This window comes from Colobus angolensis, unplaced genomic scaffold (assembly GCF_000951035.1).
Source record: "Colobus angolensis palliatus isolate OR3802 unplaced genomic scaffold, Cang.pa_1.0 Scaffold489, whole genome shotgun sequence".
NCBI classification, from domain to species: Eukaryota; Metazoa; Chordata; class Mammalia; order Primates; family Cercopithecidae; genus Colobus; species Colobus angolensis.
Window position 1 is genome coordinate 335911 of NW_012118365.1, and position 24700 is coordinate 360610.

Here is a 24700-nt window from a genome sequence, read left to right on the forward strand (position 1 = left end):
CGGCCAAAGGGGAAATAATGAGAATATGGGGATGGATCCATAAAACCGTGTCACAACATAAGAAAAATAAAAACAGCTTTTAAGTCAGCAGCTAGGAAATGATTGAATAGTGACAAACTGGCTGATTCCTAATGCCAAGAGGATATTTGAAGATGACGCATAAGTACCTTCCAAAATCAAACATTTGTCCATAAATGTAGAAGACTGTAGGGGATGAAGAAATGTGTGGAACAGTTTCCCCTTTAATGAAGGACTGTTGTCTGAGATGATTCAAGCGCTGTTGACGCATCCCTTCGGCTCGCAGCCCTTTCAGAGACTGCCTCACACCTTTCTCTTGCAGGAGCAGCCAAAATCCTTTACCTGATTCCTGTGGGGGAAGGAGAGTCAAGGTCAGGCCATCTCGGTCCAATGCTGGACAATTCAGACAGGCCAGTCTAGCTCTTGAGCTCCCTAAGGGGTCAGCTGGGGCTGTGGTTGGTCCTGAATGAGAGCTCAGTTTCTCCCTCTGTCAATTTTTTTGTCCTTCCCATCCTTCCCACACATATGGATCCCAAGGGTCCTCCTTAATATAAACATCCTATGTACTAAACTCCAGTGCAGAGCCTGCCTCCTGGAAAACCTGACTGTTGCAAATACTTTTTCAGTTTCTATTTAATGTCAGAACTGGCTTCATAATTTGCAGGTTCCAATGCAAAATGAACACACAGGGGATCTCTTAAAAAAACTGTAAGACTCTAGATGGTGTTGCAGAAAATTAAACCAAGTGTGGAGTCTTCTACAGGCAGGACCAAAGTGATGACACTGATTGCATGCCCACCCTATTTAGGCAGAAATCACTGTTGTCATTAATAATTCAGAGACTATATAATCATATTTCTGATGATTTACCACCGGAGATAATACAAAGACCTGCGAAAATTCAAAGAATGGGACAGTTTTAGAGCCATGTGAATAAATTCCTGGTAATAAAATTTGGCCATAGGCATTTTATTAAACACATTGACAAGAAACATAATTTTGTAAATTACTGCATGAAATTACAGCAATATCTGAAGCTATAAATATAAGAAATAGAACAACTTTTATTTAAAATTTTGAACTTTGAACACTTGTAGCACCAAAGACAGTGAAATTCCTTAAAATTTTAGAAAGACTCTGATCTTATGTGAGCTACTGTCGTGATCACTAATATGTGCAAACACCATTCAAAAGGTTTTAGGATTGTGGTTGCACATATTTTGATCACTCACTCTTAATCTAGTCTCTTGTTATAAATGCAGTGTCCTCAGTCAAATTATCCGCCCCTTGACCTCATGGCCCAGAGGATTGTTACAAATAATTATTGGGATTTCGTGAAGCACAACTGACTGTGATGATCAAGATGCCAGTATTCAAAGCAGTGGACAGTATTCAGAGCAAGCAGAGCTCCCCATTTGAAGAGTATTTGAGCAAGGCATAGACCTATTAAGCCCTGCCACACAGCAACATCTTCTTACATAAATTATTATTATTATTATAGTACTAACAAAAATAGCAGTGCAATTATGAAACCCTCATATAGATTTAAAATGTTTTCTGACACATTTCCTTTTTAAAGAAACTCCTCGAATAACATATGTTCTGTACTGTGTGCTATGCTACATTTGCTAAAGAAAAGCAAACAGTCAAAATAGCATCCCAATTATATTTATTTATCCATCTGCTATTGATTGGCATTTGGGTAAATTTTAGTTTGTGTCTGTTAGTGATGCAATGCATATTTCTCCAAGTGGATATTCAATGGATATGCAATAGATACTCAGTATTTTTGAATATTCTGTGTTTTTACACATAGAATATCCACAACAGTAAAAATAAATCAACTCCAACCTCCTGCCACAATATGGATGTCTTACAAAGATAATGTTGAGTGGAAAAGCCAACATGAAAGAGGATACACTGCATGTGCCCATTTATACAAAGTTCAAACACAGGCCAACCTGACGCATTAGAAACCACAGTATTGAAATGAGGTGAAAAATCCTTGGGTTCAGATTGAATCACATGAAAAGAGAGGCTGAGCAGAGGCTGGATGAAAGCCACAATTCAGTTTCAAGACTTTCTGCTTGAGCCAGTGGTCATGAAATCAGACAGGTACCCATTTGTTGCTTTGTCTTCCTTTTGGCTCCTCCTGGGTCATGAGCTGGACTTCTTTTTTTGTTTTTCTTTTTTTGAGAGTCTCACTCTGTCGCCGAGGCTGGAGTATAGTGGCGCAATCTCGGCTCACTGCAACCTCTGTCTCCTGGATTCAAGCAATTCTCCTACCTCGGCCTCCCAAGTAGCTGGGACTACAGGCGCCTGCCACCACACCCAGCTAATTTTTGCATTTTTAGCACAGACAGGGTTTTACCATGTTGGCCAGGCTGATCTCAAACTCCTGACCTCAGGTGATCTGCCTGCCTCGACTTCCCAAAGTGGACTTCTTTGTTACACATCAAGGATTGGTGACTATTTTTCAGGTGAGTGTGTGGCTAAGGGAATATTTTTCATTGATGTCACCAAAAGAACTTCCAACTAATTTGACTCTTATTTGAAATTCTACTAATACCAATATTGTAAAAAATTGGATTTTTAAAGACATTGTCCCCTACTGATTAAAAAACATAATACTCCTAGGGAAAGTAATGAATTACAACTTCTTCTTTAAGACAGAGATCATTTCTTATTCTTCTTTCTAAACCCAATGCCTTGTACCAATTTTTGACAAAAAATAAAAATGAAAAGTATTTGCCGAATGGGAGATAACTCTTCAGTCATTACATGCTGCCATGAATCAATCCCAGATTCTTTCCTCAGGGATATTTTCTGCTATGGAGACGTTGCTCTCACTGGACCACAAGGCTGGGGAGTGATGGTCAGCTGGGAAGCTGTGATAAATGACTGGAAATAAACACTGAAAATATGAAAACAAATTGTGCTTTCTGCACAACTTTGCCAAGGAGTAGCCTCAATCACAACACATCCAAAATAGTATAAGAAAATCTTCAGCATTTGGTCTAACAGACAAGAGTGTGTGTGTGTGTATATATACATATATATATATATGTGTGTATATACTTCAGCATTTGGTCTAACAGACAAGAGTATATATATACATATATAGTAATACTATGTATAAATAATACTATAATAATTAATATAATAATACAATAATACTATAATAATAGAGTAACACTATATATAGAGTAATACTATATATAAATTATATATAGTAATATATAGTATATAGTTATACAGAGAGTAATATATCATAATATATAGAGAATAATACTATATATATATTACTATATATAGTATTATATACAGTAGTACTATGTAATACTATATATAGTAGTAATATATAATATTACTATATATTACTATATAGTATTACTCTCATATATATATAGTATTACTCTCAGATTCATTTACTTATACATTCATTCATTCATGTAACAAATAGTTGCTATGTGTGTTGCTGCAACTGATACAACAGTGAGCAGAAAAAAAAAATCATGGTTGATACGCTCCTAGAACTTAAAATCTAGGGATACAGATAAAATTTTAAAAATCACACCAATCACGTAAAACTACAAGAGTGGTAAACATTAAGAAGGAACAAGGAGGGTCCCAATTTAGAGAGATGGGGAGGAGGAGGGGGAGAAAGGCTTAACTGTTTGTCCTCCTGAGTGTCTCCCACAGCCTGAGTTACTTTCGGAGTTAACCGGACAGAGACATGAAACGTAGCGTTAAATACCCAAAGTAGGTATGGCTCAGCCGGCTGTTATTTTTCAGATTCTCAGTGTGCCTCTCACCCCCTCTGACATTCAGACTCCTGGCTGTTATTTTCCAGAAGATTTTGAGGTAATCTCTCCATATGAGTTAGAAAATATGCTTCCCAAACCACCATATCCTTAACAAAGGGTGGTCAAAACCTACCTGATGATAAGACTTTATGGAGAGAGGCTCACTAAAGCACCTTCACTTACTTGTAGTAATTCTAAAGCTAGGAAAGCAATTTTGTTTTTTTCTTTACTTTTCCTAAATTTGTTATTTTTTCTAAAGCTGCTTCCAGTTATCATTTGCCCCATACATTGGTATAACAGGATTTAATACCAGCCTCCTTTAGTATTTGACAACTTTTAACAACTTTTTATTAAAGTTTTCTTCTCCCCATATTTTAATAGTATGTAATGTAAAAAGAAATTGCAAGGTGCATTGAGCACTAGTTGTCAGACCAACTATTCAATACAGATATATATATATGTGTGTGTGTGTGTGTGTGTGTGTGTATATATATCTGTATTGAATATTTGTATTGTGTGTGTGTGTATATATATGTGTGTGTGTATATATATATCTACACACACACACAATTATGTAAGGAAAACGCAAGCTATCTTACCAAAATTAAGCATTTTTAATTATTATATGATGTGCCAAAGACAGGAATGAAAAAGATAATTAAGATGATAGGGTTTTGGTTTTCTTTTTGAGACAGTCTCACTCTGTCACCGAGGCTGGAGTGCAGTGGCACGATCTCGGCTTGCTGCAAACTCTGCCTCCTGGGTTCAAGTAATTATTGTGCCTCAGTCTCCTGAGTAGCTGGGATTATGGGCATGCACCACTAAACCCAGATAATTTTTGTATTTTTAGTAAAGATGGGGTTTCACCATGTTTGCAAAGCTGATCTTGAACTCCCGACCTCAAGTGATCCGCCCTCCTTGGCTTCCCAAAATGCTGTCATTACAGGAAGATAGTTTTAATTAGGGTAATTGCAATAGTAAGTGAAACATCTCAAAGAAGAGGGAAAAAACTTGAGGTTTTACCAAGGAAGGGTGTTAAGAGGGAGGGTGGAGATGGGTCTGGAGTATACAAGTATACGATGGTTCTTTGTGGTAGCCATTTTCCTAAATTAAATTTAAAAAAAGAGGCGGTTGGATTTCTTAACCCTCATTGATCTCTGAAAGTGCTAGACTTAGATAAATTCATCATTGTCAGTCCTCCTATGTGTCCACTGTGAGTCACTGAGCAATACTGAGCATGTCATAGACTTCCTGAATGAGATGAAGAGAGTTTAAGAAATCATCACTGAAAGGCTCTTGTTGAGGATGTTTCTAAAAAATTCACCTGGTTTGCAGAAACCTCTGGTGAAGATCTCAGGTGATTTAAGCTCCCAGAGAGCAAGTTATTTACATAAAGGAGGGATTCCTGAAATAAAAAACAGAAGTATATATAAAGGCCATATTAAAGATCCAGGAGTTGAGCTCCGAGAGTGATCAGTCCAGTGAATTCTAGAAGACTGGTGTAAGCAAATCCCTTGTCATGCCACAGCACTTCTTGAGTTTCTTGAAGCTCTCAAGCTGGGATGCTGATGTCCTCTGTAATGTTGTTCACAATCCAGGTCCCCTCTCGTATGAGGGCATGCATGTCCTGAGCATTTCTTCAAACTACGTTAGTAGTTTATAGACAAGCAGCTTGTCCAGGGCGAACTCACGCCAGTGGTCTGCAGCATGATGAGGTCTCTGAGGTTTATACAAAGTCATCAGGCTTCAGCTCTTAGGGCATCTTCAGATCCAGAGACAGCTTCCAGGCCACTAAGAGACCCAGTAAGGGATCTGGATAGCTCGATTTTAGTCCTCAGTGACTTCAAATCAAGTAAAAACGAGAAAAACTGGAAAAGGTCATTTAGAGAATAGTGACCCGATATTAAAGAAAATAGAGGAAAAGGGAGAATTTCATAAGGATTATCAGTTTAGGAAAGGTAACATGTTCCAGCCCATTTTTTTCCACAGGGAGGGCAGAAGTCAATGACGTGTTCACCAGGTGATATGGTTTGGATTTGTGTCTCCACCCAAATCTCGTGTCAAATTGTAATCCCCAGTGTTGAAGCAGGGAACTGGTGGGAAGTGATTGGATGATGGAGGTGAATTTCCCCCTTGATGTTCTCATGATAGCGTTTGAGTTCTTACTAGATGTGGTTGTTTAAAAGTCTGTAGCACCTTCCCCTTCACTCTATTTCTCCTGCTCCTGTCATGTAAGACATGCCTCTGATCATGATTGTAAGTCTCCCGAGGCTTCCTCGGGAGAGGAATGCCATGCCTGTGTAGTCTGTGGAACTGTGAATCAGTTCAACCTCTTTTCTTTATAAATTACCCAGTCCCAGGCAGTTTTTTTATAGCAATGCAAGAACAGACTAATACACCAGGCAAAATACAGTGTACATATCCATAAGTTCTGTTTAATTTACAAAGAAGTAGCACACAGCTCAAAGACGATGAGCAGGGATAAAATCTGATAACACAGAGCAGTGTACGGCATGTGATACACGGTTCTCCATTGAGACCTGTCATTTTTCGCTACAGCATTTTGATCAAAAGTAACCTCAAAGAAAGCACATTCTTAATCACAAAATAAGGCTGATCGCTTTAGATCTGGCCTGATTATGTACACAGGTACAGCAAGAATGGTAATTTACCACATCAGCATTCTTATGTTTGCTGTGCTGGAAATCTTTATAAGGGATCTCAGATCGGATATTTGGGAAGCCTAGGAATCCAAGGCAACAATTCAGCACTAGAAATGTGAGCACATTTCTCTCCTTTCTAGTTTTCAAAATATCCTGATTTCTGGACCTGCCAGTAAGTCACTTTTCTTACTCACTCATAAGGCTGAGAATCTTGTAAACTGAGTGTCAGGCCAGGTTTGTAAGAGGGCATTGTAAGCATTGGCCCCATAAAGTCAACCTTAGCTTAAAGTGTCTAGTTGCATCTGATTAAATGAGCATCATTCTCAAATATGACATTCCAAGCAAGATCTTGGTTGCATAAGCAATGTTTCTAATTGTGTTCTTTTGACAAGGACATGCAAATAACTGTATTATATAATGTGAATGTATGCACAGAACTATATTGCTATGAAAATAAGAACATTCAAGAGGTTCACAATTTTGAAAGAGTCGGGCAAAGAGAAAAACATTTCGTTTAAAAATGTTTCAGTTTACAAAAGCAAAGTCTACTGCATTGTTTTGAGTTATAGATAAAGAGTAAAGGCTTCCTTATATATCTATAAAAATAGAAAATCAAAGCACCAATAATACCACAAACAAGACCCACAGCCATCTCTTTTCAGTATCTTCAGTCCGACGTAATTAATATGTGTTCCACTCGATCTTGGGTTGACAGTCTCATGAATATGAATCCACCGGTCTCTCAGCTGTTTTCTCAACTGAAAAACTGTTTTTTTCCATCAGTTTTGGAAATCCTGGCTCACTCCATTGGTAGGTTCTCATTTAAGCAATGATACAATCAGAAACCTATTTCCAAACATACCTGACATAGTCCTATTTTACAGGGCTCTGAGAGAGTCTCCTTTGTTGAGGATGGAAAATTCTGAGCTGTAGTAGATTACCAGAGCTTTCATGTAAGCTTCAGGGTAAAACAAACAATATCTGTAAATGACCAAAGACTTAAAATGCCTGTGGTTAATTCCTTACTTGTAAGGCTCAAAAGTGCAAGGTCTGATGGGATTTGTTTTAAAAAATAATTCAATAGGCAAAGAAATTTTGTTGTTTTTGTTGCTTACAACACAAGGTAATAAAGTAAATCCAAAAAGGTTTTAGACAGAATATTTATAAACATAACAATTAGTTATTGTCAAAAAGAGGAGATATTCTATGTAATCTTTACACAGAAAAAGCTCAGATATTACATATACTAATCTCGATACATAATATAACACAAATATATCAAACTTATGGTTCTATCAAGAATATCAAGTAAAATATTACGGAAATCTAGACTAGATCCTCAACACCTGAGTATTAGTAAAATGTCGTAAGTAAGTCATGTAAATTCTTAGTCCAAAACCACTGGTCTAGAAGATATTAGATTCAAATTAAAGAGGTAAAATTGTGACCAAGTCAATATTTAAAAGAAATACCTAAAATTATGAATGATAACACTACGGTGTTGTTGTCTAACCCAGGCAAAGTAGCATCAGACTCTAACAAAGAGAAACATATGAAAAGAAAGGGCACTGACAAATCTCTATTTAATTCCAATCCAGCATACAGTTTCTGAGATATTTATATTAACAATATTTTACCCATACCAACTTCACCTAGGGAAAGCTTAGGATCTCTTCTAATTTTCAAGCACTTCCTACACACTTATCTATAGTAAAGTATCAAATAGATTTCATTATTTATAGCACTTTTCTTTTTATAATGTGAAAAAAAGCCCTTTATGTCTGGGGCCATCTGGGTGGTTTTTAAGACAGATTTCCTAGAGAAAATAACAATCTAATCTTGGGAAGGAAAAATATCAAAAGTTGTTGGAAGATCTGAACACTTGAACAAGTTCATATTGATACAATGATAGAGGCAGGAGGCAGAGAAATTCTAGGCAGACAAGGGTGGGTCCCTGGCAAAACCCCACCTTCAAGTAGAAAATCCTGAAACCCATGGCCCAAAGTGAGAACTTGCATCCCTCTTTTTCTGCTCCAATGTTGCCTTTTCCTATACTACCCACAGCTTACTCTGCCCCCCATCCTGTGCCTGTAAAGATCCCAGACTCAGTCAGAGACAAAGGGAGAAGCAGCTAGATGTCTGAAAGAAGGAACTTGACTTCAGATAGAAGGAGTAAGCTGGCAAACAGATCTCATAAAAATGAAACTTTTATAGCCTGTTTTCAAAAGACCAATAATAGAAGAAAATTTCAGTTGAACAGACAGAAAACCAAAATCTAGTTTTACAGCACTAGAATGTTTGATACTCAAACTCTACTTCAAAATCTTATAAATAAATCCATCAAACCTTAACCAGTTTAACCATAACAGCCACAATTCCATTTCTGATAACTTTCTAAAATTTTTTCTTCCATTTAAGTTTTTTCCTTTAATTTTCTTTTTCCTCATTCTGGAATAAGCAGTCATTTTATTTTACAACATAATTATTCTCTTTTTTCTTAACAAAAACTCATCCAGTATATTTTGCACACCAGGTTGTGCCTCCTTTACACTATTACTACTAACTGAGTCTCATTCACATATATAGATTATATGTTTTCACAGCATTGACTTCTACTTCATAGAGAAAAACAGGAGGAAAATAATTGTGAACTGTCTGTACTCACACCAACATTTCACAGCATCCTATTTGGTACAACTCCTCAAAGTGGCAAAACCAAACAGGTCCGTGAGCAAATAAATTTCACCTTCCTATATCACGTAAAACATGCGAGGCAAAATGTCTACATACTTAAAATTATGTTTAGTAATTAATGGTTTAATGTTTTATCTTTCTTAGAATGATCTTGATATGTAATAAAATTCCATTAATTGACTCAATTTAGTATCATTCCAAGGCTTTAGAAATTATCTTGTAACTGATACACTATAAAACATACTTACTATTAAAATAAAGTTTGTCAGAATAATGATCTGATTTGCTTATATAATATACACATTTACATTTTTTCATAATTTTAACTATTTAGTAATATTCCTGGTAATTCGTTCAATCAGTAAACATCTGTAAGTTTACGAAGAGCATACCCAAGGAGAAGAAGAATGTAAGCTTGTATTATACTTAACACTGGTAATTCAGAGAACACATAGATGTTTCTATTGAACCAACAATGTTATACTAATCTCTCTTGCCAAAGGTTTACTTATGTATATGAGCTTGAATTTGTAAGATGTACTAAGATGTGTGAGTTTGTTTCTATAAGAATGTGTTTTTAAAGCATATTGAAAGTCAGCCAGGCGTGGTGGAAAAGTATTTGAAGTTCAATTTTCTTAATTTCTGAGAAATTAGGAATATACCATTTAAATAAGCATTTATTTATCTCTAAGCCAATCAGATTAGGACTGTGTTAAAATGTTTACTGATTTAATTTGACAATACCATTTAGGAACATATAATAGATAAAGGTCTTTCTGAATTTTAGAAATATAAACACACAGACACACACAGAAATTCAGCAGTGGGTTAAACATAAATACAGAAACACAAAACTAATTGGTCTATATTAAGCAGTTAATCTCTTCATAGAAGGTATGAATTTTTAATTGATTGGAGCTCAAGATAGATGAAATGGACAAACAGAAAAGGTTAACAAATTAGATTGTCATTTTTTACTCCACAGAGAAAAGATCTCTATAAACCATTAATCCATTTATAGAGATTGCCACATGCTCACACAATAATGGAAAAATATTCCAGCATCCATACTCAAACAAATACTCAAAGGTAATCAAAATCATATCCTTTCCGTGCTACCAATGGTCAAGAGTCCAGAACAAAGACTGAGAATCAGACTCACCATTGTGTTCCCAGATTTCCGATGAGAAACAGAGCACAAAGCACCCCAAAACCCTCAATACCTGGATAGAGCAAATGGGGACCCAAAGGCAAGTTCCATTATGACCCAAGCCATGGCACCCAAGTAGTGAAAGAAAAAAATGCACCAATTAAGGAAATGTTTTTGTTCGGGCAATGATAGTAGAAACATATTCATTAAGGAGTATCATCTCTATGTATAGGGGGGAAACGGGCCTTGTAAAACAAGAGATTCCTGGAGGAAGACCAAAACAGGTCTTATCTTGGTATGAAAGAGCAGGGTGGTCATATATTATAAGCCACTTTCTGGAATGCAAAACATTGGTTGATTTCAAAAGGATAGCAGGATTTCTTAACCTTGATTATTTTCTAGGAACACAAGACTCAGGTAAAATTCAACATTATCAGGAACACAGTGGTGTTTGAAACAAGAGGAAACTAAAAATGTAATTCTTAGAAAACTTCTGAAAGCTCTTTTTACTGTTAAAAGTCGGCAGGAGTCCTTAGAATTGAAGGTTAATTCATAGAGGAGGAAGAAAGTTAGAAACCCTGATACGATTATTCTCTCAGATATTTAAAAACTAATACAAGTGGACATCACATTTCAGAAGACAACTTCATAGAATATTCAGCCCCTGAAAGTGAGCCAAATTCTTCTAATTTCTTTCTAGAAATATCAGTTAGATTGCATCATTTGTTATATTGCAGAAATTCTCTTGATGTCATGAAATAAGTATGTTTGTTGCTGGTCATTTTTCATAGATAATCGTAAAAAAGAAAGCAAACAAAACAAAATGCTTAATATATATGTTGTGCAAGAGAAACGTGTATTTCAGTATTAGTAAAAGCAAATTAGTAAGAAGCATTTTCTATACCTTCTAATTCACATTTTAAAAGATTTTACTCGGGCCAGGCGCGGTGGCTCTCACTTGTAATTCTAGCACTTTGGGAGGCCGAGGCAGGCGGATCAGCTGAGGTCTAGAGTTGGAGACCAGCCTGACCAACATGGAAAAACCCCACCTCTACTAAAAATACAAAGTTAGATGGGCGTGGTTGCGCATGCCTGCAATCCCAGCTACTCTGGAGGCTGAGGCAGGAGAATTGCTTGAACCCGGGAGGCGGAGGTTGCAGTGAGCCAAGATAGCGCCATTGCACTCCAGCCTGGGCCACAAAGAGAAAAACTCTGTCTGAAAAAAAGAAAAAAAAAAGAAAAAAAATATATATATACTTGATCTCCTTAAGTTGGTAAGTGACAAACAGAAAGCCCAACTATGCTATGTGTATAGTTAGTGCTGTCAGGCTCAGGCCAATAGACACGCATTATGCTGAAAGCAGTGGAAATATTCTTGTAATACATAACAATGTTAATCTAAATGAAGTCATTATTATTGAAAAGACTTTTAAAACCCAGAGAAGATAGAGCTTCCTGAAACAATTTTATTAGCTTGGTGAGTGTATATTTTAGTTATCAAAGAAAAAAAATTACCCAACTCTACCAAAAGGAATGAATTTAATAATATATTTAACTATGTAGTAATTTGTCAAAGTCCCAAATCTCTTTACATTAAATATCATGTTAAATCAGTGATTTGTTTTTACATTTGACAGCCTAGAATTTTTTTTTTTTTTTTTTTTTGAGACAGACTCTCGCTCTGTGGCCCAGGCTGGAGTGCAGTGGCGCGATCTCAGCTCACTGCAAACTCCGCCTCCCGGGTTCACGCCATTCTCCTGCCTCAGCCTCCCGAGTAGCTGGGACTACAGGTGCCCGCCACCTCGTCCGGCTAATTTTTTGTATTTTTAGTAGAGATGGGGTTTCACTGTGTTAGCCAGGACAGTCTGGATCTCCTGACCTCGTGATCCGCCTGCCTCGGCCTCCCAAACTGCTGGGATTACAGGCGTGAGCTACCGCGCCCGGCCGACAACCTAGAATTTAACACAGGCTACATTGTAACACCAATGGTTAGATGAATGTTGGTATGGTAAATGAACATTGTACTTAGAAATAAGTCTGGCACTTTTAAATCATACCTGCAATTCTCAAGCCACCAAATCCAATGGAGTAAGTCTTTCCACATAATTTGTTCTGTAAAGAAATCCTAATGTACACCAAAAAATATTTAAAATATTTTGCAATTCTGTTGAATTAAATAAAAGAAGAAATCACACCTCAGAATTAATAATAATATTACCTGATGAACTCTTAAGAATCTGTTGTGATACTTTCATTAAATTGTTTAATAATACACATAAATAGACACTACAAAAGTTAAGTCAATGTGTTACTTATTTCAATTCTGAGATTTGATTAATTTATTTAAATCAATTTGTTTTTATGTTGAAATGTATAAATAGCTTTTAAGATAAATGCGTATTTTCAGTTGTTTATAAAGTTGTTGCTCCTGTCCCAAAGGCAAAGGTACCACTTTATCTGTGAAGCTCATTCATAGTTGACTCAGGTGAATGTTCCTTTGAGGATGTCAGTTATGCAGCAAACTGAGAGCTGTACCAAGGGCTATTAAAAATTATGTAACAAAGAAAACATGATCTTGGAGGACATTTAGAAAATCTCTTTGACAGGAAGTAATAGAGGGAACTATCTTACAAAGGAACTTCAAAACACATCACTGGGCTAGAGGGATATATTGTCTTAGAAGACGTTTTGAATACAAATTGCATATACCACAAGACACTGAAAAGGAAGTCGATAATATGAATTTGAAAGGCAACAGTGTACAGGAATAAATCTGATGCTTCCCTTCTTGAGTCAACGAGCATAGAATCTATGAGGTTTTCAAAGTAATAGATGAGCAATAGCTTGAGGAAAACATGTAAATAAATGAGTCCCCGGGGCCCTGTGTAGAGATACTGTTCAAATAGGCAATTTTCTGCATTCTGAGCAGGCTGAAGGCCTGACAAGAGTCCTGTTTTCTCCCCGTCATCATTTCATCTTCTTTGACACTCCCTCACTCACAGCCTGCCGCCTTCTGACCCCAGCATTGTTCAGGATTAGGTTATTGCAAATAGCAAAGCTTGTAACCAAGGCTTGTATCACCAGGGCATGCCACATTAAGGCGAAAATGGAATTGCAGGTTAATTTTTCAACTAAAGTGTGTAAGAAAAAAAGGTACCTATTACTAATAATAACTTTAAAAGAAATTGTGAAATGCTAGCTATGTGCCAGATATTGGGAAAGGCACACTTGAGATGAGTACGTGGCATACTTCAATCCAATAAAATGTTTATGAAGTCACTGTAATGTGAAACCCACTGGGCTGGGCACTATAGAGAGACCTACAAAGACAGACAAGAAAGACCCTTTTAAAGAAGCTTGTTATCTGCCCCCCTTAAATTCATAAGTTAAAGTCCTAACCTCCTCTACCGTATCAATGTGATCACATATGGAAATAGGTTGTTTTACATGTATTAGTAAAGATGGGATCATAGTGGAACAGGGCGGGCCCTCATTCAAAATGACTGTGTCCTTATAAAAAGAGGAAATATGAACACAGAGACACACAGAGAAAGAGAAGAAGGCACAGATCAGGGTGATCCTTCCCCAAAACAAGGAGCACCAATGATTGCTGGAAAATTGCCAGAATCTGGGGGGCAAGGCCTGGAAAAGATTCTCTCTCCCAGCCCTCGGGAAGAGCCAACCCTACTGACACCTTGATCTTGGACTTCTGCCCTGCAGAACTGAGATGATAAACTTCTGTATCTTGGGCACCCAGTTTATGGCAATTTGTTACAGCAGCCCCAGCAAATGCATACAAAGCTTGATAGTTGTTCTGGGAGAAATAAAATACAAATGCACATCCATAAAATATAAAACAAGAATACAAGTTAGAAGAGAAGAACAAACAAAATCATGTATGATTTTAAACTTCTGGATAAAGGTAAGTGGGTGTTTCAGATCAGACAAATCTCCGCAGAGTAGACATTTAAGCTAAACCTTAAAGCAATTGACAGAATTGGAGCAGGTGCGGTAAGAATGTGTGTATTGCAGAGAGGAGATTTTTTTTTTTATTAGAGGAAGACATTAAGTACAGAAAAACACAGAAAATACGCATCCAACAGAGCAAGATAAGACCCCAAAGGAAAGGAGGGAAGGAGGTAAGGGGGCCATTCTGTAAAGGGCTTTGAAGGTAAGGCTGGGGAGCCCACACTTAGTTTGAGGGAAGTAAACTTTTATGTTTCTTACACATAGAAAGCAGACACACAACAAATGTGAGTGTTCATGTGTGCTTGCATGAGCACACACACAGGCACATACACACATAAAAATGAACAACTTGAATCTACAGATTCAAAATTATTCCTATCAAACTATTAATGTCATTTTTCAAAGAACTAGAAAAAAACTATTCTAAAATTTATATGAAACCAAAAAAGAGCCTGACTAGCCAAAGTGATCCTAAGCAAAAAGAACAAAGCTGGAGGCATCATGCTACCTGACTTTAAATTATACTACAGGGCTACAGTAACCAAAACAGCATTGGACGAGTACAAAAACAGACACATGTCACAATGCAACAGAATAGAGAACCCCCAAAATAAAGCCACACACCTACGGCCATCTATCTTCAACAAAATTGATAAAATATAATAAACAATGAAGAAAGGATTCCCTATTCAATAAATAGTGCAGGAATAACTGGCTGGCCATATGTAGAAGAATGAAACTGGATCTTTATCTCTCACCATATCCCAAAGTGAACTCAAGGTGGATTAGAGATTTAAATGTGAGACCTCAAACTATAAGAATTCTAGAAGAAAACCTAGGAGACATTCTTGACATTGGTGTTGGTAAATGATTTATGACTAAATCCTCCAAAACAATTACAACAAAAGCAAAGATTGGAAAGTGGGACCTAATTAAACTAAAGAGCTTCTGCCCAGCGAAAGAAACCATCAACAAAGTAAACAGAAAAGCTACAGAATGGGAGAAAATATTTGCAAACTATGCATCCAAGAAAGGTCTAATATCCATAATCTATAAGGAACTTAAGCAATTGAACAAGGAAAAAGCAACCCACTAAAAAGCAGGCAAAAGACATGAACAGACACTTCTCAAAAGAAGACATATGAGCAACCAACAAACATGAAAAAATGCTCCACATCACTAATCATTGGAGAAATGTAAATAAAAACCACGGTTAAATACCATCTCATGCCAGTCTATTATTATGCCAGGCTATTATTAAAAATTCCAAAAAAAAAAATAAGTACATGCTGGTGAGGCTGTAGAGAAAAAGGAATGCTTATACACTACTGGTGGGAATGCCAATTGGTTCAGACCATGTTGAAAGCAGTTTGGAGATTTCTCAAATAATTTAAAACAAAACTAACATTTGACTCAGCAATTGCATGACATTGGATTCATAACCAAAGGAATATAAAACTTACTACCAGGAAGACACATACACTCTTACGTTCATCACAGCATTAGTCACAATAGTGAAGATATGGAATCAACCTACGTGTCCATCAACGGTGGATTGGATAAAGAAAATGTGGTTCACATACACCATGAAATACTATGCAGCCATAAAAAAGGATGAAATCATGTTCTTTGCAGCAACATGGATGCAGCTGGAGGTCATTTTCCTAAGCAAATTAACACAGGAACAAAAAAACAGATACCACATGTTCTCACAAGTGGAAGCTAAATAGGGGGTGCTCATAGACATAAATATAATAATAACAGAAACTGGGGATTACTAGAGGTGTAAGGGAGGTAAGGGTTGAAAGACTAACTATCGGCTACCATGCCCAGTACCCGAGTGACCAGTTGTATCCCAAACCTCATCATCATGCAATATACCCAGTTAACAAACCTGCATATGTACCCCCAATCAAAAATAAAAGTTTTAAATTCTATTTTTTAAACGAGCCATTTGATGGTTGAGCCAGATTTACCACCACTGGGTTTGTATCTTGGAATTAGTTGGAATTGCTATAAAGGAGAGATGCTCCTTATTGATTTCTACATTGCTTCAGAGGAGCAACATTCTGAAGTGTTTGCGAGTCAATATTATTCTAGGTGCTGGGATTGCAGCAGTGGACAGGACATACAGAGTCCCTTCCGTCATGTAGATTACATTCCGATGGAGGTAAATGCACAATAATAGATACATAGATATTTGATGTAGTATCAGAGCAGTAAAAAATAGTATCAAACAAAAGTAAATCTAGATGAAAAAAAGAAAATGATAGTGATGTGTTTTAAGTTAAGAAAATCAGGAAAGTTTATAAGAGTGAAACATTTCGAGCAAAGACCTGAAGAAAGGAAGAGACAGAACCATTGTTTTCCCAGTAGCGGGTACCCTAGAGAACAGCACTGTGCACGTGCTCAGAGTGGAGTGTGCTTGGTGTTGAAGGGACGGGGTGGCAAGGGTGGAACAGAGATGGGGGAGAGGAGTGCGCTGAGGCTCAGGCTAAAAGAAACAACAACAACAACAACTCACCTCAGAAAAGCCATAAAGAGAGTCTACATCATTTACTTCTAAAAGAAATAAACATTAGGATGATGCTGGGAAAGTGGTCATGGTGGGAAGAGCTGAGTATGTCCTATTTCAACCTGCAAAGGTGTGGGTGGCCCTGGGTTGACAGCTGGGTTGACAACCAGCTGAGGGAGGCTGTGGAATATTAGGGAACATTAATGGTCCTGCCTGTCCACACAGAATGGCAACAAGTGTCAGTGAGACAGGAGCAGAGGTGGCAGGACAACCCAGGGAATACTATCCCCGGATGACAGCTGTGAGCAAAGCAGAACTGCCTGAAGGGCCCAATGACATGAAGTAGGGAGTGGAAGTTTTGTACACCAGCTAGTGACAACGATTTCCAGTCATGGAAAGACAATCAAGAAGTAGGCACTTCTGAAGTTTGCTTCCAAATGGAGTTAAGTAAATGCTTACTCGTCCCATCCAGGTTACAGAAAGTGATTAGGAGTGACAGGGATGGCACCTGGGGATGACAAATTGAAACCTCCTTTGAAACTGATGTGTGACATGTTGAAGAAACATTGCTGTTTTACAGCTTCTCATAGCTGTAGGTAGAGGTTATGCAGGATGGCTTTCAGATTGCTAGGGCTGCCATAAAGTACCACAGTCTGGGTGGTTTAAGCAAAAGGAAGTTTTTTCTTACAATTCTGGAGGCTAGAGTCTGAGATGAAGGTGTCAGCATGCCTAGTTTCTTCTGAGACCTCTCTTGGATGGTGAATGGCCATCTTCTCTTTGTGTCTTCAAATGGTCTTTCCTCTGTGTGTGTCTAATGCCCTCTTCTTTTAAGGACACAAGTCATATTGCATCAGTGACCACCCCCTAACCTCATTTTACCACAATGATAGCTTTAAAGACCCTATTTATAATTATAGTCATATTTGTACTATGGATTTGGGTACAACATATAAATTATGGGAGGCCCATAAAAATTTCTATTAATTCAGCCCATAACACTTTTTATTTATGCACATGCATTAGTAAGTTATAAAAGAGTCAGTCAAATTTACCTTGTTGGCCTGTGCTGAGATACAGACACCATCTCTCCATCCTTTCTGTTGTGGTCTGATATGGGTTGGCTGTGTCCCCACCCAAATCTCACCTTGAATTGTAATAATACTGTGTCAAAGGTGGGGCCAGGTGGAGATGATTGAATCATGGGGGTGGTTTCTCCAATATTGTTCTCATGGTAGTGAATAAGTCTCAGGACATCTGATGGTTTTATAAATGGGCGTTCCCCTGCACAACTCCCTTGCCTGCCACCATGTAAGATGTGACTTTGCTCCTCATTCACCTTCCACCATTGATTGTGAGGCCTCCCCAACCATGTGGAACTGTGAGCCCATTAAACCTCTTTCCTTTATGAGTTACCCAGTTTCAGATATGTCTTTATTAGCAGCATGAGAACAGAGTAATACACTACCCTTCTGCCCCAACACCTGTGCTTCTAGGCACGTAGGAAAAAAATCTTTCTCACAATCACTTGCCATTGTGAAAATGGCTCCTTACACATGAACATGAGAAGATGGGGTTCATATCATTTCAACAGAGGATGAAGGCTTGTTTGATTCACTTTCACGCTCAATTTGCTGCTCACTAATAAAGTATTCGTCAGGAATTTGGAAAAATGTGAAATCCATAAGATCAGGAAATGTGAGACTGAATTTATGAAGTTTCAAGTGCAGCCAGGTGCCTGGTGAGTGTCAGTACCCAAGGAAAGGGAGGCAGCTGGCAGGCAAGGGCTTCAGAAGGAAGCCAACAATGTGAGACACTGTGCATGGGAGCTCCAAAGGAAGAACAGAGTGAGGAGGGAAAATATGAAAAGACAGGAACCTCTGACTCTTTCATTCTCCCTGCAGTCATCCCCCCAGAAGAAAAGAAGTCAGAGGCTGAAACTGAAATGTATAATGTTTCAAAATCTGTGAAGGAAAGGAATGGATTCTTATGAAGGAGTTTTCTTTCTAGGATTTGTTTACAAGGAATAAAGCAGTTGTCATATAAAAAGTAGTGTGGGAAATGTCATTATAAATTCACCACATATAATTCTAAGATATTTTTGCAGTCATATGAACCTTAGAGAGAATAAAAAAAACCTTACAGATATGTGAATGGCTCATTCTGGTGGAAAATAGATAAGAGATTGTAAGCCTGTTGAAAGAGTCCATGGAATATGCCTTTAAATGTGCCTGTGCTAAATACAATTCTCTTTGGAAATAAAACACCTGCCAGAAAGGTACTGATTAGGCTGCTGCTGGATGTGGCTAGAAAAAAACTTGTAATGTGTTTCATGCTCTCAATAAAGTGACAGTGTGATGAAGGGAATGGATCACTGATTAGGGGTTTAGACTAAAAAGATAGAATTCAAAATCTGAATTGAAAAGGAAAGAAGGGACCCAATACTCCGTTTAGTCTTTTAAATTTAGAGGAAAACAGAGAGGAGAGAGAAAGAAAGAGAGAGAAGGAGAGCTATCTACATAGCTCCTATAAATGTTATTTTGGCTAAAACTTCAGTTTGGTGATACACTTAAGGAAAATGTTACAGAATAAAGTGTAATTAGCATAGCATGTCAGAAAAGCAGCCATGAAATCTGTGTTTGATAGGGTGCTCTAGAAGCAACAAGGAAGAGAGCTTTTAGACTCTGTGTTTAACAGCTTGAATAAAAAGAAAGTAGCCACAACTGATCCGACAGGAGAAAGGGAACAGTTGTTACTCTTTCTCCTTAGAAAAGATGCTCATTATCTCCTGAGTGAGAAATGAACACATGTGCATTTCCAAGTGGGTTGATATACCTTCCCAGATGCTAACCTAGGAGATCTTCAAGGGATTTGTGTGCATCTGCTAAGGCTGCCACAACAAAGTACCGCAAACTGGATGGCTTAGACAAAAGGCATTTATCTTACAGTTCTGGAAGCTGGAAATTCAAAATCAAGATGTTGGCAATGTTGGTTCCTTCTGAGGGCTGTGAGGAAAAATCTGTTTCAGGACTTCCTCTTTGCTTCACATATGATCATGTTCACAGGACATTCTCCTGTAACCAGGCCTGGGCCCAAGCTTCCTCATTTTTTAGGAAACCAATAATACTGGGTTAAGGCCCACCCTAATGAACTCATTTTAACCTATGACCTCTGTAGTGACTATTTTCAAATAAATTTCACATTCCAAGGTTCTGGGGGTTAGGACTTCAACATTTGAATTTGCAGGGACACAATTCAGCCCCTCAAAGGGAGACATGCTATGTGCATGAAAGAGCACAGTCCATGGTCTCATCTTTGGAATCTTCCAATTTCTTCCTCCCCACCTTTGACCCGCTGTGTGATGGCGTTTGTCAAGTACTTTACTGGCCAGACTGTGTGGGGCCTGCAGCTTTCTGTCCCACTTATCCTCACTGAGGCGTTGGATGGAGGTCCCCATACTCCTGCCCCAGCTGGTATCTACTCCTGTCCAGATGTATTCTGTTGTGCCCTGTTCCTTAAGCAGCCGAGCCTCTTCTACGCTTAATTAGGAAGTCATTAGTAACCACTAAAGAAGACTAAAAGATATTTTGCCCTTTGATTTTAGTTTCTCTGAGAGATTTTAGATTTTGCACTAGGATATGATTCTAAGGGACCTGACGCAAGGAAACATCTCGTTGTACTCAGAATCATCATTTTCAAAACATTCTACAGATAACACAGACAAGCCCAAATATGTCTATATCTTGGGGCATATGTAGGTGAGTTGACAGGTTACTACTATACCCCCAAAGGAAAAAATCATACAGATTATTATATGGGAAATTTATTTAAATATTAGTTAATATGCCAATCTGTCATTAACCTGTTCTACATTAGTGGAAGATAAAATGTATAGTAGTAATAACAGTGGCTTTGGAGAGCTATTGTATTGAAATGGTACAATACTTATGAAAATTGTGGCCAGATAAAAGTATGCAATTGTACTGGATTTGGGGCTTAAAAAAAGACAAACAAAGAAGGTAGGAAAAACAACATACCTATTCTGTCTGAAGGTATCCTACAGAATAGGAAAAGTTTTCTACTTTGGGAAGAATCTCGAGGATGTGGTGACAGCAAATGCAGCAGGCAGCCTCACTCCCAAAGGAACTGGCTGCTTAATTCCACACCATCAACCACATTGACACTGGAGTGATTGAATGCTTTGAGACTTGACCAAAAGAAAATGAGGCTGTGGTATTCTTTGAATGTATTTAGGGTACAGTCACACAGGTGCCGTTGTAGTGTTTGGTTGTACAACAAATGATTCTTTGTGTGCACTGATGTGTAGACAAGATAGAAATAAAAGTAACACCTAAAATCAGAGTAAGAAGGAAGCCTGGGACTGTGAGGCCCATCTTTAAGTGGACTTTGGTTTTTATTTTCTTGGTAGTGACTCTCCTAAGGAGGGAAAACTATACATTAGGAAACTCTTAAGTAGTGCATCAGTTTTTGTTCTATCCACATGTAATGTGAATTTGAAGTAGCCCCAGATATAAATATCACCAGCACCAGGGCCAGAGCCTTGGAAAACATTCCCTAAATTCCTCCATTGTTTGACTTATCTTTCTTGTCACCAGCTATGTCAGTATGAAATGACATCATTGATATAAAATTTTAAAAAGCACTTTACTAAGGTTAGAAAAATGCATTAATAAAAATTTGTTACTTTATGTTTCAAGTTATTTATTGTATTATCCCCTTGCATCTATTATAAGAAGTGGAAAAACTTTAGCCAAGGCCAGTTGGGTTTAGTTTCTAAACTTGCCTGGCACTGTTAACAGAAAGTCAGTAATTAACTTCTGAATTTTGTTTAAAAAACCATTAAGTAAAAGGCGAAAGATTTATACAATCCCAGCACTTTGGGAGGCCAAGGCGGGTGGATCACCAGGTCAGGAGATCCAGACCATCCTGGCTAACACGGTGAAACCCCATCTCTACTAAAAATGCAAAAAATTAACCAGGTGTGGTGGCGGGTGCCTGTAGTCCTAGCTACTCGGGAGGCTGAGGCAGGAGAATGGCGTGAACCCGGGAGGCAGAGCTTGTAGTGAGCCGAGATCAGGCCACTGCACTCCAGCCAGGGCGACAGAGCAAGATTCTGTCTCCAAAAAAAAAAAAAAAAAAAAAACACCATTAAATATCTCTACCAAGGGGAGAAGTTAAAGTGAAGAGCATGTAGAGTCATAAATTAAATAAAATAATGCTTGTTATTTCCACAGCATGTTCAAATGTTACTTTGGAGAAAAATAAAATAAAATAAAGTAAATAAAATAAAATAAAATAAAAAAGATGTGCATGTGAGGAAGCTGATAAGGCCATCATATTTTGGTTGACTGTAAATTAAATTCAATTGTAAATTTTAAGAGAGGAAGAAGGAAAAGGTTCTAAGTCATTGTGAAAGGCAGGGTCAAATGTTTAGATATGACAAGGACTGAATTAAATACAAAATGGAGGGACATTTCTCCTAGAAATTTTCTATAATCTGCCAATTGTTCTTCTGTGACAGGCTGAGGTCTAAAGGAATACTCTTTTATACTTGGGTTATAATTAAATGCTTGCCATTCCACCTGGTCTAGCCACACTAAAAATATTTCTAAGGAAAAATGTCTTAGTTCATTTTTGGTTGCTTACAACATAGGTAATTTACAAAGATTTATTTCTTATGGTTATGGAGGCTGTGAAGTCCAAGGTTGAGAGCCTGCATCTGGTGAGGGCCTTAGGACCCTGCAGAGGGCATCACATGGCAAGGAGGCTGAGAATGCTAGCTCAGGTTTGTCTTCTTCTTCTTATAAAGCCACCAGTCCTACTCCTTTGGTAACTCATTAATCCATTAACCCACTAATCAACAAATGGATTAGTGCCTTCATAAGGAAAGAGCTCTCATGATTCAATCATCTCTAAAAGGCCCCACCTCTCTATACTGCCACATTGGGTATTAAATTTCAGCAAGAGTTTTGGATAGGACAAACACGCAAATCATGGCAACAGAATATGACAGTTTGATAAATTGTGTGTCGCTTAAAACACAGGATATTCCATCTTAAAAAGCTAGCCGGTCAGGTAAATAGACACTTTGATAAAATAAAAAGTGTGAATTATGCAAAATAAATATGACAAAACAGTTATTTCTTAGAATACTGAGAATCTAAACCCACTCCTTATTGTGCAGACAATAGCAAAAAAAAAAAAAATTATGAAAGGTCTGAGCAAAACAAGTGGAGGAATGAAGCACTGCTTTAATTAGAGCAGTGCATCACCTGTGAGTCTTGTTAAAAAGCAGACTGTTTCAACAGGTCTGAGGCAGAGCCTGTAATTCTGCCGGTCTCCAGTGCTGGTGGGCCTTGAACCATTGAACCACACTTTGAGGAGGAAGAGATCAGTGTAAATCAGATTCACAAATTTCGTTGTACGTTTTGAGAAGTACCATCTCCTAGACCCCACCCTCAGGGATGCCGATGTAATTGGTGCTGGATGCAAGTTGAGAGTCAAGATGTTTCCAACCTGGTGGGATTCCATGTGTAGCCACCTCAGAGAGCTCCTAGTGTAGACTGTGCTCCACATTTTAGGAAATAACAGGATTAATACTTAGAGCAAGTGAGTTCCAGAGGTCATTTTCTTCCCATTGAAAGATGAAGCATTATGCTACTTTACGTGTGTATTCCAGGTATTTTCTCTGTTTTTGATTTCCCACTGAAATGATTTAGGCAATCTATAATTAAGTTTTGGTTGTATGGTTTTATTTTCTTTGATGATACACTGGATAGAGCATTTGGGATTAGATTAGAGCTCCTGAAACATTTCAAAGAGAACATCTACCAGTAAAGTGCTCAAACTGATGGCAAATGAAAAGAGGTTGCAGGAGGACTTGAGGAGGGAAAGGTACCCTCTAGGAAAAGGAAAAAAATATGTGATTTTTACTACCAAGAATCCATTATTCTGAGCAAGGCAAGAGCAGAAAAATGACGAAATATGAATGCTTGAATTAGCGTTTTAAGGGAATATTGACAAGCTTTGACTGTTTCAAGGATATATAGTGACTACTTTTCACCTATTGATCACCACTATGCTGACTGTTTAGTAATCTACACACTGAATCTATTGTTAGGAGAAAAAAAGGGATCTATAGCTTTCACTTATTGAATTAAAACCTGAAAAATGAAGAGGTCTGCTTACAAATTCTGATGATTTCAGTTATTTCAAGTGCTAATAGTCCCATGCCTTTGAAAAGATACTTTATTATTTATGGATATTGGATACTTAAATGAGAAAGTTTTTATAAAATCAAATACACATTGTAAAAGATGTTACTAGAAGAAGAAGAATGTAAATAAGAGGAAAAAGAAACAGAGCAGAGGAAGGAAATGGAACTAAAGGATTGTGATTTTGCCTTGTGGCATGGAATATACATGTAACACACCATTTAATCCTCTCAGTGAGCATGGAAGACAAGCTTTCATATGCTGGATTGTTACAGATGATGGAATCACTTAGGCAACCTGTCCTGCTAGTAAATGGTGTTCTATTTGCCTCCAGCACACCATGAAGGGAGAAAATGAAAAGATGGAATGAGGTAGGGTTCAACCAGAGAAACAAAATCAGTAAGAGATAAGATTAAGAGATTTACTGCAAGGAATGGGTGCCTTGATTAGGAAGTTGGCTAAGCAAGACCAAAATCCCTAGAGCAGACTGTCAGTCAGGAAGAGAACTGTTGTACTGGAAACTCCAACAGGAGCTGAAGCTACTGTCTCCAGGCACATTTTTTTCTTCTGTGGCAAATCTCAGCTCTTCTCTTACCTTCATTCAAGGGAATGAATCAGCCCTACCCAGATTTATCTAGGAAAGTCTCACTTAC